This window comes from Stomoxys calcitrans, chromosome 5 (assembly GCF_963082655.1).
Source record: "Stomoxys calcitrans chromosome 5, idStoCalc2.1, whole genome shotgun sequence".
NCBI lineage: Eukaryota > Metazoa > Arthropoda > Insecta > Diptera > Muscidae > Stomoxys > Stomoxys calcitrans.
In genome coordinates, this window is record NC_081556.1 from 26,108,781 (window position 1) to 26,124,147 (window position 15,367).

Genomic DNA, 15,367 nt, shown 5'->3' on the forward strand with positions numbered 1-15,367 from the left:
TTTTTGTAACCGAATGACATGCCGCAGTGCGACACCTCTTTGGGAAGGGGTTTTTACGGCATAGTACCTCATAAATGTGCGCCAGAATTTAAACCCAGTCCTTCGGCTTCATAGGTGGACATGCTAACCACTGTGCTACGGCGGCCTGCAAATGAAATAAGTCCCTGAAACAAGTCCAAAAACGAATGGAAATTGTTTGGGGCTTATTTTACATTTTCTTTGGGGGTTGTTTTATTGGGGTTTATTTCGCATAGCCATGATAAGGGATGTGGAGGATATAAAGGCCACCATAGCGCAGAGATTAGCTTGTCTACCTACGTCGCTTAACGCTTGGGTTCGTATCTTGGCGAGAACACCAGAACAAATTCTCAGCTGTGGTTCTGATGATGCTATTAATATTTTTGAGGTACTTTCCCGTGTAAAGATTTATCGCCAAAGAGGTGTCGCACTGCAGTATGCCTTTCGGTCTAGGCTATAAAAAGGAGGCCCCCTATCATTGAGCTTAAAGTTGATTCAGATGGCACTCGTTGACTCGAGTATGTGAGAAAATGACCCCTGTTCCTCAATGGAATGTTCATGGGCAAATTTATAAGGGATACAGTGGCACGTAACACCCCACAGGGCAACAGGCGGGCAGTTTTTAACCACTGCTGTGGGTGACCACCATAAATAGTTTACTACAGCTCATAACTGAAGGGGGATTTGAATCAATCTGCTAAAGGGTGATTTTTTAGCTATTATCTTTTTGCTTGCAAATTATTGAATTTCATTATCAAAATGCGTGTTCTGTTAAGAAAGTTCGGGACCGGTCAATTGGCTAGGCGGCCAATGCGATTTTACGCCTTTAGACTATTTTTTGTAGGGCTATGTTAAAGCTCAAGTCTATACAGACAAGCCCCCTTGTGTGTTTTTATACCCACCACCGAGGGATGGAGATATATTCATTTTGTCATTCCGTTTGCAACACATCGGAATATCCATTTCCGACCCTACAAAGTATATATATTCTTGATCAGCGTAAACATCTAAGGCCATCTAGCCATATCCGTCCGTCTTTCTGTTGAAATGACGCTAGTCTTTAAAAATAGAGATATTGAGCTGAAATTTTGCACAGATTTTTTTTTTGTCCATAAGAAGGTTAAGTTCGAGGATGGGATATATCGGACTATATACTTATATAGCCCACATATGGACCGATCAGCCGATTTAGGGTCTTAGGCCCATCAAAGCCACATTTATTATCCGATTTTGCTGAAATTTCGGACAGTGAGTTGTGTTAGGCCACTCGACAACCTTCTTTAATTTTGCCTAGATCGGTTCTGATTTGGATATAGCTGCCATATAGACCGATAGCTCCATTTAAGGTCTTAGGTCCATAAAATATGCATTTATTGTCCGATTTCGCCGAAATTTGGGACAGTGAGTTGTGTTTGGCCCTTCAACATTCTTCTTCAATATGGCTCAGATCGGTCCAGATTTGGATTTTGCTGCCATAAAGACCGATTTCTCGATTTAAGGTTTTGGGGCCTTAAAAGACGCATTTATTGTCCGATTTCGCCGAAATTTGGGACAGTGAGTTGTGTTTGGCTCTTCGAACATGGCTCAAATCGGTCCAGATTTGGATATATCTGCCATAAAAACCTATATTTTGATTTAAAGTCTTGGCCCCATAAAATCCGCATTTATAATCCGATTTCACTGAAATTTGACACAGTGACTTATGTGAGAACTTTCGACATACGTGTCGTATATAGTTCAGATCGGTTTATTTTTAGATATAGCTATTAGAAAGATCATGATTTCGATATAGCTGCTATTGGGCATAAGCTATGCATTTTTCACCGGATTTTGACGAAAGGTGGTTTACGTATATACCCGAGGTGGTGGGTATCCAAAGTTCGGCCCGGCCGATCTTAAAGCCTTTTTACTTGTTTTTGGTTGAAAAACTTTCCTATAGCTCTTAAAAAATTATCGCTTACATTCTTGATCGCCATAACTTTTAAGTAAATCTAGCCATGTCCGTCCGTCTTTCCACGGAAAGCACAATTATTTCGAGATTTGCCTGAACTTTGGGAGGTGGCACTTTTTTATGACTTCCAACAGCCATGACAAGTACTGTTCATATTGGTCAATAATTTGATATAGCTCTTTTATATTTGAGGAAAGTCTTTCAAAGAACTTGACTAATGCGATCCATGATAGAGGATATATAAGATTCGGCCCGATCGAACTTTACACGCTTTTACTTGTTTGATATCAGAAGAGGGAATGGACCCTCCCCCATATCCCAATTGTCAAAAACGTCAAATAATCTGAGGGAAGGCATCACGCCTAAATCTACCCAAACTGACCGGTTTATTGTTTGGGACAATATGGTTATTAAATGCAAGGTAGTGGAATACGAAAACTGATTACAATTTTGGGGTCAAGTACAAGGGGGGACGCCCTACCTCAAAAACCACCCCACTCTGACTTTATTCAGACACCTATGCTCATATTTTTTATAGACGTTTCCCTTAAATATAGTTTCCCATTACGTGACCTCTGGTTGTACTATGAGTTTCTTGGGGAAGTTTCTGATTTCAATGCACGGCCGTTGAATACTCGTCCGCAGTGTAGTCATTAATATGTGCGAGTATATACAAATGTATCGCCTAATTTACGCTTCCAAGGCCTTTGCTCCTTTTGTCTTGCCTTCAATAGAAATATTTCTTAAGGTTTAACATGTTTAATCTAGATGGCATCATTTACAAAATACGTTTTAAATTAAAATAGAGGTTTTTTGTAACTAAAATATTCTTAATTTTTGTCTCCAAAATTGAACATACCAAAAATGTAGTATGCATATTAAAAAGATACGTAACTCGTTTTGAGGTCAATTATCAAAAATACTCTGCCATAAATCACTACTCATTTAACCACCCAGAAATCATGACTTTACGTCTTTTTAGTTCATTTCCGTCTGCGGTAGCCTTAAAGCGCACTTCAAAAGCTTTCATTTGTTTTATGAATCCGGCTTATCAGTGTTAGTTTCCTTTGGCACTAACTAACCCCGTACAAGACCAATGCCACCCACTTCCTTCCTTTGGCAGTTACTTTGTGGTCTAAAGCTATTTTATTCTCGGCTGGCAAGGCTTGCAGCTCTATAAAAAAAAAAATGTTTATACGAGGTGTGTAGCCCTCACTAGCTGGCTGACTGGCTGGTTGGTTAAAAAGCAAGTGCTAATGAAAAGATAAGCTTTATGACATCTAAAAAGTTAAAAATTGCATAATTTGTTTGGCTACCGTGTTTCGCTTTCATTCGGGACTTTGAATTATAGTCGCGGACTGGATGAGTTGAATGAGTAACGCCCGCCCTACGATACAAGTGCTCGCTCAACTTGAAAGGCAATAATTTCACATTTTATATTCGTTGAGAGTCTCTCAAGGAGAAATGCCAGCAGCAGTAGGAGTAGGAGGAGGCGGCAATGGCATGGGAATGAGTAAATTTTAATTAACTGAAAGTAGCAAAGTACCGAACCGCTAAGAGCCATCTAACCAGCCAGTCAGCCGCAAATAACGAAATGAAAGTGTAAGAAGGCTAATGTATGTGTTTTAATTACCAAACAAATTGTTATCTTTATAACACTGGCACCACCTCTGCGGAGAGGTGCACTAAAAATAAGTGGATTTGGCATAAAAAAAGAGTGCAGAAGTTATTATTCACAATGGCACAGTGGTGTTTTTAACATTTTAGAGAAATAAACTGTAACCTGAATCTTCATTTATGGAGCTCTAGGAAAAACAAGTAAAAAACGTCCTTATAAACCAAAGCCCTGCACCAAACCATTCATTGGTGACTTTTTTTGCTGAACTCGTGAGCACTGAACCCACGTGATGTTGTATTTTGTACTGAAGAGCAAGACGCTGAAGATAGAGTGACACGAACAACTTGCTGTTGAGTAGATAATAAGTGTAATCGACTTTTTGAGCCGCTAGAGAGCGCAATTACCACCCGATTTGGCTGAAACCTTGCACAAGATGTTTTTGGTTTTGCCTTTCAACAAGTACGCTAAGTAGGGTCTAAATCGGTTCATAACCTGATATAGCTTCCATACAATCCGATCTTCAGGTTTGACTTCTTCAGCCTCCAGAAAGCACATTTACCAACTAATTTGAAGGAAAGTTTTTGCTTGAAGTTTAGCTATATCTTCCAACAGCCATGGTTCAAATAGGTATATGGCCTGATATAGCCCCCAAATAAGCCGACCGCCCGATTTGACTTAATGAGCCTCTAGGGGGGGAATTATATATTTTTTAATGACTTCTAATAATCATAACAAGTACGGTCAATCTGTCTCTGCAGACATATCTCCTACATATTTAAACCAGTAAGGAAAGGAAAAAGTCGGGCGGTGCCGACTTTATAATAACCCTACATTACAGTTATAAATTCGGGCAATATATAAATATATATGTATATGAGAGCTATATCTAAATCTGAACCGAATTTGAGATCGTTTAAAATAATTGTTACTACGGCCATATGATGATTTTAATGAAATCTCGCAAACAGTAAAAAAACAATCCGTGCCAAATTTAGTGTAGATCGGTTGAAAATTGAAGCTACTACGGCCATTTAAGTGCAAATCGGGCGATACATATATATGGCAGCTATATCTAAATCTGAACCGATTTGAATGAAATTTTGCAGATATGTTAAAATCAGTAACAGAACAGTCCATGTCGAATTTTGTGCAGATCGGTTGAAAATGGTACTACCTACGGGCATTTAAGTGCAAATCGGGCGGTACATATATATGGGACCTATATCTAAATCTGAACCGATTTTGATAAAATTTTGCACATATGTTAAGATCAGTAACGAAACGATCCGTGCCAAATTTAGTGTAGATCGGTTGAAAATTGAAGCTTCTACGGCAACTTAAGTGCATATCGGGCGATACATATATATAGCAGCTATATCTAAATCTGAACCGATTTGAATGAAATTTTGCAGATATGTTGAAATCAGTAACAGAACAGTCTATGCCTATTGGTCTATTGGTTGAAAATTGTTGTAACTACAGCCATTTAAGTGCAAATCGGGCGATACATATATATCGCAGCTATATCTAAATCTGAACCGATTTTAATAAAATTTCAGTAACAAAACAACCCCTGCCAAATTTTGTGAAGATGGGTTGAAAATTGTAGCTACTACAGCCATTTAAGTGCAAATCGGGCGATACATATATATGGGAGCTATATCTAAATCTGAACCGATTTTGACCAAAAGCAATAGCGCCCGTCCTTGGACCAAAAAAGTCATATGTGTAAAATTTTGTGATGATTGAACTACAAATACGACCTGCAAGTTGAATACAAGAATACAGGGACTACAGACGGACGGAAGGACAGACGGACGGACGGACAGACGGACATGGCTAAATCGAATAAGAAAGGGATTTTGAGTCTATCGGTATACCGATCAATGGGTCTAGCTCTTCTCCTTCTTAGCGTTGCAAACAAATTCACAAATTAATAATACCCTGTACCACAATGGTGGTGTAGTGTGGTGTAGGGTATAAAAAGCCATTCAAAGAACGTGTCAAATGCATTTCATGGTGGAGGGTATATAAGATTCGGAACGGCCGAACTTAACGCGCATTTATTTGTTTATTGATAAATATTTACCTAGCACACCATGCTGCTGCTTTTAAAACAATTTAAACCACTGTTTTCAATAACATTTCCTCGTAACATTAGTTGTGTTTTTTTTGTAACTTGCTTACTACTTAACATACTTCTCATATGTTACAATGATAAAAAAAGAATGTTATCTTACATCATTAAATTTCAAGGTCTGATCAAAAATAACCGTTAATTTCTTATAACATCTCTGCCAAATTTGGCCATCATTAGTGAGCTAATTTTCACCAGTAATTCAGGTGCAGGCTTCAAGAGCAAAAGAAATTCTTCTCCTTAGAAAAACATGCCTAATGTCTAAAATGGAGTAGCACTTAAACCACAAAACCTTCTAAAACACTAAAGCATACACACGCTTATACGCGAAAAGCAAATACGATATAATTTTTGGCGTAACGCTTCAATGAGAGTTTCGGTTATTTTTGGGTCTAACATAAACCGCAGGCAAATGTGTTTCTTTGCTTCATGTGGTTTATTTGTGTTATTTGTTGCAGATTAAACGTTAATAAAACTTGCAATGAATTAAATTATGCATTAGTACCTACCCTGCGCTGGTGTCAGTAATCAGTTTCCGCTTCGATACCTAACAAAATGTTGACAAAACGGATAACTCCCTCAAAGTTACGATCTGTGCGTGGATGCATGAGGCTATGAGCATCGATAAGGAAAGTATGCGAAGTAAAACATAATGTTATGAGGGATAATATAATTAAAAAAACATTTTAATGTAAGCTGGTTTTGTGCTCTTAAATAATTAATTTGGTAACATGGTAGGAAATAATTAAAAATAACGATTATTAGCCCCATCGCTAATTGTTATCCTGTAAAGCAATTTTAAATGCTTTTAAAGCTATGGGAATGAGAAACCCGTAAAAACGCCCCTTGAAAATTGCAAATTTGCCAATGAAATTTTATTAAAGAACAGCGGCAACCTACTAACATATCAATGAAGGCGGTATGATTCAAGTTTTAGCACAATGATAACGGGACTTCATTTTATAGCCGAGTCTAAAAGTCGTACCGTAGGACGACATCTCTTTGGAGAGGAGTCTGGAAGAAGGCTGGTGCCAGAAATAGGAGGGGATAATCACAAATGAACATTATTTTTGACGTTCCTACCAGGACCCGAACCCAGGCTTTCGCATCATAGGCGGACGTGCTAAGATGACATCCAAAACGCCCCTAACTAGGCCAAAACGCGCAATAATATATTAGATGTGTAGGATCCTCTGGCTATTTTTCTACCCCCCACCATAGGTATCATTCTGTTTGTAACACCTCGAAATATGCGTATGAGACCCCATAAAGTATATATATTCTTGATCTTTATGTCATTTTAAGTCGATCTAGCCATGTCCTTCCGTCTGTCCGTCCGACTGCCTCTCGAAAGCACGCTAACTTTCGAAGGAGTTAAGCTAGCCACTTGAAATTTTGCACAAATACTTTTTATAAGCATAAGTCAGTTGGGATTGTAAATGGGCCAAATAGGCCGTGTTTTGATATAGCTGCCATATAAACCGATCTTGTGTCTTGACTTCTTGAGCCTCTAGAGGGCGCAATTCTCGTCCGATTTGACATATCAGCCGACCATGGTTATATGGGATTCAAATGAAACATATTTGGAAGTAGATTAAAAATATGACATTAAAATTTGCGTTCAAGTCAAGGTAGCGCTTTTCCTCCTAAAAATACGTCGAATAGGTTAATTCACCTATTATAGCAATATGGGACTCAAATCAAAGATACTTGAGAGTAGAAAGTAATTTGATATCCAATTTCGAGGGTACACCCTAAATCACCCTCCAAACTAACTTTTATTTTCGACTAAAGCAATATGAAGTTCAAATCAACGGTATTTGGGAGTAAAGAACGAATTTGATATCTATTTTCAGGGCAAAGTGCCGGTGGCCGCCCAACCCCAAAACACCATCCAAACGGTTCATACTTACCGACCATGACAAAATGGGGCTCAAAATAAAGGGATTTGGGAGTGGAAACGAGTTTGATATCGATATTTGAGTCGAATTGTCTCCCCAAAAAAGCACTTCTCATTACCCTAATTTCAAAAATACCAGATTTCAGACATGGGTAATGCGATTCGTTCGAAATTTTTTGTACTCTAACAGTCACCAAAAAAAAGCATGGTTTCTATTGTTGGGGACGGGTGCCGACGGGCTCGCCCAAAACCCTCCAAATGGATATATAGACCAATCCCTACATTATAGAGCCATGTATTTGGGGAGCCCTCCCACCCCAAAATACCTCCCTATTATATAAAAGCTATTTTGGGTGGAAATTTATTGATTTTCGGGAAATTTATATTCATTTTCGGGACAAAAACTCTGGGGTCCACCCCATCGTCAAACACAACTACAATATTTACTGACCATGCCATTATGGGACTCATATGAAATGTTTCTGAAAGTAGAACACGAATTTTATATTTAATTTAATGGCCAAGTGACCACCCTCGAAATATCCCCTAAACCCGAAATATTAACCAATACGGTAATATGGGACTCAAAAGAAAGCGATTTGGGAGTAGAGTAAAAATTTACCCTGGAACCGATCAGGGGCAAACTTCTCACACATCAATGAGTGCTTTGCGATTCAAGATGAGTTTACCAACGAGTATATGTATATAAACAATGATTGTATACTAGGCTGGGACGTGTTTTTATACCCTACACCACTACTGTGGTACAGGGTATTATAACTTAGTGAATTAGTTTGTAACAGGATGAGAGATAGACCCATTGATAAGTATACCGATCGACTCAGAATCACTTTCTGAATCGATTTTGCTATGTCCGTCTGTATGTCTGTCTGTCTGTCCATTACAGGTCGCATTTTTCATCCGATCGTCTTAAATTTTGGTACAGGCATGTTTTTCGACCTAGAGACGAAGCCTTTTGAAATTGGAAAAAAATCGGTTCAGATCTGGATATAGCTCCCATATATATGTTCGTCCGATTATCAGTAATAATGCAATAAAATGGTCATTTGTTAACCAATTCTCTAGAAATTTGGCAGGAAGGATTTTTACCCACTTTCGACATTACTGGTGAATTTCATGGAAATCGGTTCAAATTTAGATATAGCTCTAATATATATATATATATATCGCCCGATTTTCACTCCTAGAGTCACTGCAAGCACATTTATTGACAAATTTTGGCAAATATTGCACAACGCTTTCCTCGACGACTACCACAATATACATAGAGTGTGGTCAAAATCTGTTCAGATTTAGATATAGCTCCCATATATGGGTTGCCCAAAAAGTAATTGCGGATTTTTTAAAAGAAAGTAAATGAATTTTTAATAAAACTTAGAATGAACTTTAATCAAATATATAATTGCCATTTTGTTCGATAACCTTTTGCCATCTTCCTGGCAAATTTAGTATTCCACGCTCATAGAACTTCTGGCCTTTAATTGCAAAAAACTGAACCAAGTGCGATTTTATAGCCTCATATCATTGCCGAAAGTTTTACCATTTAAGGAGTTCTGCAAAGATCGAAATAAATGGTAGTCTGATGGTGCAAGGTCAGGGCTATATGGTGGATGCATCAAAAGTTCCCAGCCAAGCTCACTCAGTTTTTGGCGAGTGACCAAAGATGTGTGCGGTCTAGCGTTGTCCTGGTGGAATATGACACCTTTACGATTGACCAATTCTGGTCGCTTCTCCTTGATGGCTGTATTCAATTTGTCCAATTGTTGACAGTAAACATCCGAATTAATCGTTTGGTTCCTTGGAAGCAGCTCAAAATACACCACACCCTTCCAATCCCACCAAACGGACAGCATAACCTTCTTTTGGCGGATATCAGCCTTTGAAGTGGTTTGAGCTGGTTCACCATGCTTGGACCATCGATCGTTTTCGACTAACGTTGTTGTAAACAATCCATTTTTCGTCTCCAGTTATGATTCGTTTTAAAAACGGATCGAATTCATTGCGATTAAGGTGCATATCACAAGCGTTGATTCGGTTTGTTAAATGAATTTCTATCAATACATGCTTTTTCACCAGTCCAAGACATTTTATGTGATAATGAACGGTTGATTTTGGTACATTTAACTTCTCTCCTATCTCACGATCAGTTACATGACGATCCAATTCGATTAATGCTTTGATTTGGTCATCATCAACTTCATTTGGCCGACCTGAACGTGGCTCATCTTTAAGTGAAAAATCTCCAGAACGGAATTTGCGAAACCAATTTTGACACTGTTTTCCTTTTAAGGCTTTATCACCATACACATCTCGTAACTTTTTAGCAACCTGCTCCGCGTTTTTTCCTTTACGGAAATAATAAAGTAAAATATGACGCGCACTTTTTTCTAAAGCAAGCTAAAAGTAGCGAGCTGATAACTGACAGAAGAAAGAATGCAATTACAGAGTCACAAGCCGTTGAAAAAATTTGTCAACGCCGACTATATGAAAAATCCGCAATTACTTTTTGGGCAACCCATATATGTTCGTCCGATTTGCAGTAATATTGCAATAAAATGGTCTTTTGTTCACCGATTTTCTCGAAAATTGGCGGGAGGTATTTTCTCATGACCCCCAATATTACGGTTCAGATTTAGATATAGCTCTCATATATATATATCGCCCGATTTTAACTTCTAGAGTCACAGCAAGCAAATTTATTGTCCCATCTTGCCAAAATTTTGCAAAAGGCTTTCTTCGACGACTGCCACAGTATCTGAGGAATTTGCTCGAAATCGGTTTAGATATAGGTATAGCTCTCATATATATGTTCGTCCGATTTTGAGAAATATTGCAAAATAGTGCTCATTTGTTAACCGATTCTGTCGAAATTTTGCAGGAAAGATTTTCCTATGACTCTCAATATTACTGGTGAATTTCATAGAAATCGGCCCAGATTTAGATATAGCTGTCATATGCCACTTTACTGCAAGGGCATTTATTGACCAATCTTGTCATTATTTTGCACAACATTTTCCTCGACGACTACCACATTATCTGAGAAGTTTGCTCGGAACGTGTTCAGAATTAGATATAGTTCCCATATATACGTTCGTCAGATTTTGGTTAATTTGCCATAATGCTGTCATTTGTCAACCTTAGTTTTTACAGTTTGATCATATTTGCTCGCCGAGGTCCATCAAAATTGGTTCAGAATTGCATATAGGTCCTACATTGTATTTATAGGGTAGGTTTAGGGTATTATACAGTCGGCACCGCCCCACTTTTGCCCTTCCTTACTGGTTTAAATCTAAGAAGTTTCTCCCATGAAGCAATGTATCTAAAAATAAATCCTAATTCGCGCCTCTTGACTTCAAAATGTCTTTCCTGTTCTTTCCATATACCATATTTGATATTTTTGTGATTAAGGTACAGGTCGCATTTGTTGTTCGATTATCGTAAAATTTGTAAAAGTTACTTGGTCCAAGAACAAACGATATTGGTTTTGAACAAAACCGGTTCAGATTTAGATATTGCTCTCATATACATCTTCCATCTGATATGGCCTTTACATCGCTACAAAATTATGTGTGCATAATTTTATCAAAATCGGTTCAGTTTTAGATATAGCTCCCATATCCGATATGATATTTTTAGGCTTTAGTAGCCATAATTTTTGGTCCGATCTTCACAAAATTTTGCACAAGACCTTTTGTTTTTAATGTGCCAACATTTGCGCATAATTTTTATCAAAATTGGTTTAGTCTTAGATATAGCTCCCCTACATATCTTTTATCCGATATGGTCTTTTAAGGCTGTAGTAGCCATATTTTTGATCCGATGTTTAGAAAATTTCCCACAAGACGTTTTTTTCAATGTCCAAACCTGTTTTAGACATTGGGCTATTTAAAGGGCTCAAGTATCCTAACTGGTTTGATAACTTCTTGTCACTGCATAGAACCTTAGCTCTTTCTTATTTATTAACTTCAAATTTTCTTTAATTAAATATATTCCATGTCAATCGCATTTCATGCCTTTTGTTAATATAAAAGTAAAATTCAAAGCTCAAGAGCAAAAATCATAATCATAATTAATAAGTTTTCTTTTGGCTAAGAGTGTGTCTATCTTTAAGTATTTATTCCATGTGTCAATCTTCATTGCATATTTTATTTGAAACCCAAGTCGAAAGAGATGGATTGTACCACAAGAATTCACTTCTATCAAATTCATTACATTTGCTTTAGGGGTTTTAGTAAATTTTATAAATTCAACACTTTTCAACCATAAGATATTGATATGCATAATTTTACTGTTTAAAATTGTATTCCTATTTTAGGACTATGCAAACACGACTAGGTTTCCACTTGCTGCTCGGTTTTCCCAATGGATCTTGCTTATGTTATTTGCCAAACATTATTTCAATTTTGTGTTTTTTTCTTTCTTTCTTGTGAAAAGTGAAAATTTTGCCTTTCAAGAAACTGTCACTGGCAAGAAATTTGTTTTGAAATCTGTTGTGGCTTCGTTTGTATTTATCTCTCTCACTCTCTCTCGTTATTAGAAGCGAATATTAAAAATTTAAAAACTGCTCTTTAGGGACATATAAAGCGTAATGATAGAAAGAATATATTTACATCAGTATTGGTTTTTACACATACATCTTGAGCAGTAAGTGCTAATATCCATTCATGTGTTAGAGGGGTTTATTATAAGAGCTACATTACTTCTCTTTATGAAGATTTTCGTGAATGTGACTTATAAGGGCATACAGGGTTATTACTTTGTCATTACATGCGGTATTAGTTAGGATAGGTTGAAAAGAGGGTGCAGATATTAATCCGCCCATGCCACTATGGACATACACCTAAATACAAAAAAAGTAACCTCGATAATGTAAGCTAGGAATTCCGTGCTACTTATAAAATCCTTTATTGTGTTCTCTGCCACTCCTCTAAATTGGTTCATGCCTAGTATTGTGTCTCCACCTAAGCGCCGGTATCTGTTAGACGCGAAAGCCGGGCAATGACAAAGAAAATGTTCCAACATCTCATCATCTTCTCCGCATGCCCTGCACATGCTATCGTGACTTATAAGGGCACACAGGGTTATTAATTAGTCTTCCCATCCGGTATAGGTTAGATTAGGTTGAGAACAAGGTGCAGACATTAATCCTCGAAAAAGAAAATTTTAAGTTAGGACTTCCGTGCTACTTACAAAATACTTAATTGTTTTCAATACCACTTCTCTAACTTGGTTCATGTAAGCTAGGAATTCCATGCTACTTACAAAATCCTTAATTGTGTTCCCTGCCACTCCCCTAAGTTGGTTCATGTCTGGTATTGTGTCTCCACCTTAATGCCGGTATCTGTTAGACGCGAAAGCCGGGCAATGACAAAGGAAATGCTTCAACGTATCATCATCTTCCTCACTTGCCCTACACATGCTATCACTTGCTATCACTTGCCGTACCGATTTTATATAAGTGAGCTCGTCGTCCTATGTATCCCGTTATGATAACAATAGCTATACTAACCTCCTTCTTACTTCCTTTCAGTAATAGCCTCGTCTTCTCACCCCATAGGATTGTCGCCGTCCTACCGACCGTTTCGCTGTTCCACAATGTTGCATGCGCATTCGTCCCTTAACTCGATCAGCGTCGACCCGAAAGCCTTCGGGTTGACCAAGTTTATTGACAGCTGTCCTCTGGCCTTCACTGACAAATCGTCTGCCCTTTCCTTTTCCCCTTACTCCGTTATGGCCCGGCACCCAAACGATGCGGATTTTGCCATCCTTAGAGAAAGCGTTATTCTCCTTTTTACACTGCAAGACTGCTCGTGACCATACAGTCCTGGTTATTATTGCCCTTATGGCAATTTTATTAAAGATGTTCACACTCGACTTCCTAGCGTTAGCACCACACCACCTCATGCATTCCATGGTCACCCGGATCCCCCCTGCAGGAGCGTATTATGGTCAGCAGTCTGAAACAGATCTCAGGGCCCTGGTTCTCAATATAGAACCCCAGGCCCCCAGGCCCACTTTGTCCTCTAGCTTTGACCTATCTGTGTAACATGATCTTCCAGTTGTCATCCCATGCGGTATATTTTACTTAAATTGGGTATGACAAAACGTTTTTTCTCCGAACTCAGAATCACCTTTCAATCACCTCGATCTTCCGCACTCCTTCTATAATCTATGACACCAAGTTTCTATGTGTCTCCCACTACTTGATCGTTCCATCGGGCTTTTGGTCGTCCCGTTTTGCGTTTTCCTTCAAAAGACTTTTTTGCTGGAGCTTCTTCATACATTCTGACAACATGACCTAGCCAAAGCTGCCGTTGAAATTTGATACGTGTAACTATGCTATCGTTGTCATACAGCTCGTGGTTCACATGACGCCTGTATTCTCCATTAACGTAAACTGGTCCATATATTTTACAAACAATCTTTCTCTCAAACACTCCAACCACTGCCTTGTCTGCTCTCACAAGTACCCATGCCTCAGAACCACATAACAACACGGGTAGTATCAGGCCCTTGTTATTATAACCACCACCATAGGATGGGGGTATACTAATCTATTCATTCCGACACCTCGAAATATGGAACAAGGACACCATAGGGTATACATATTCTTGATCGGCTCGACATTTTGAGTCGAACTAGCCATGTCCGTTCGTCCCTTTGTTGAAATCACGATAGCGGTCGAACGCGTAAAGCTAGCCGCTTGAAATTTTACACTGATACTTAATATTGACGTAGTTCATTGTAGATTGCAAATGGGCCATATCGGTTAAGATTTGGTCCCCTATAAACCGATCTCCCGATTCGATTTCTTGCGCCCGCAGTTTTTTGCACATAGTGTTCTGTTATGACTTCCAATAACTGTACCAAGCATGGTTTAAATCGGTCTATAACCTGATATAGCTCGCATATAAACCGTTCTCCCTATTTAACTTCTGGAATCCTTGGAAGGCGCAATTTTTGTCCGATTTGGCTGAAATTGCGTGTAGTGTTATGTTATGATTTCCAACAACTGTACAAAATATGGTACAAATCGGTATATAAACTGATAAAGCTCCCATAAACTTCAATTTTGAGCCTCTTGAAGCCGTAAGTTTGTTTGATTTGGCTGAAATTTTGCACATAGTGTTCTGTTATGATTCTCAACAACTGTGCCAAGTACTGTTGTATAACCAGATATAGATCCCATATTTTAGCAGAATCCATAGGTGGTGGGTTATCGCCGAACTTAGGATTCTCCTACTTGTTTACTTCTGTCGAGAGGTGGCCTTGTTTCTATGCTGCTTACCTAATCCAAAGTAGCATCTGTTTGCCTGTATTATTTTTCGCTTTATTTCAAAACGTGGTGTCATTCGTTTCGGTAACGGCGGTGCCGAGGTAGATAAAATTACTAACTGTCTCAAAGTTGTGGTTCCCAAGTTTCTCAATTTTCTTCGGTTGTGCAAGGCTTTTTGGGAGTTGAAATCATCCATTTCGTCTTATCTCCATTTACAGCCAGACCCATTTTCACTGACTCTCTTTCGATTCTCTCAAAGGCAGCAGTTACTACTTCCGGTGACCGACCTATGATATCGATGTCGTCGGCATAGGGCGAGTGGCATGTGTTCTCTTGTGATTAGTGTGCCAGGTCGCAGGTTAGGGGCGGTTGGAGGCGCGCCCCAGACGCTGATTTTGGCCATTGGTTATTTAGAGGCGCCAACAACTCATCTTGTCATCTCGAGT

The 15,367-nt window shown here is 38.6% G+C and overlaps 1 protein-coding gene across 1 annotated transcript in view; it reads left to right on the plus strand.

Annotated features, from left to right (window-relative positions):
• Positions 1 to 6,331: 6,331 nt before the first annotated feature.
• Positions 6,332 to 15,367, plus strand: part of LOC131997659 (uncharacterized histidine-rich protein DDB_G0274557-like) — an 82,592-nt gene continuing 73,556 nt past the window's right edge. Inside the window, exon 1 of the mRNA XM_059368867.1 lies at positions 6,332 to 6,357. The gene's annotated coding sequence lies outside the window, so the exon portion shown is untranslated. The remainder of the gene's footprint in view (positions 6,358 to 15,367) is intronic.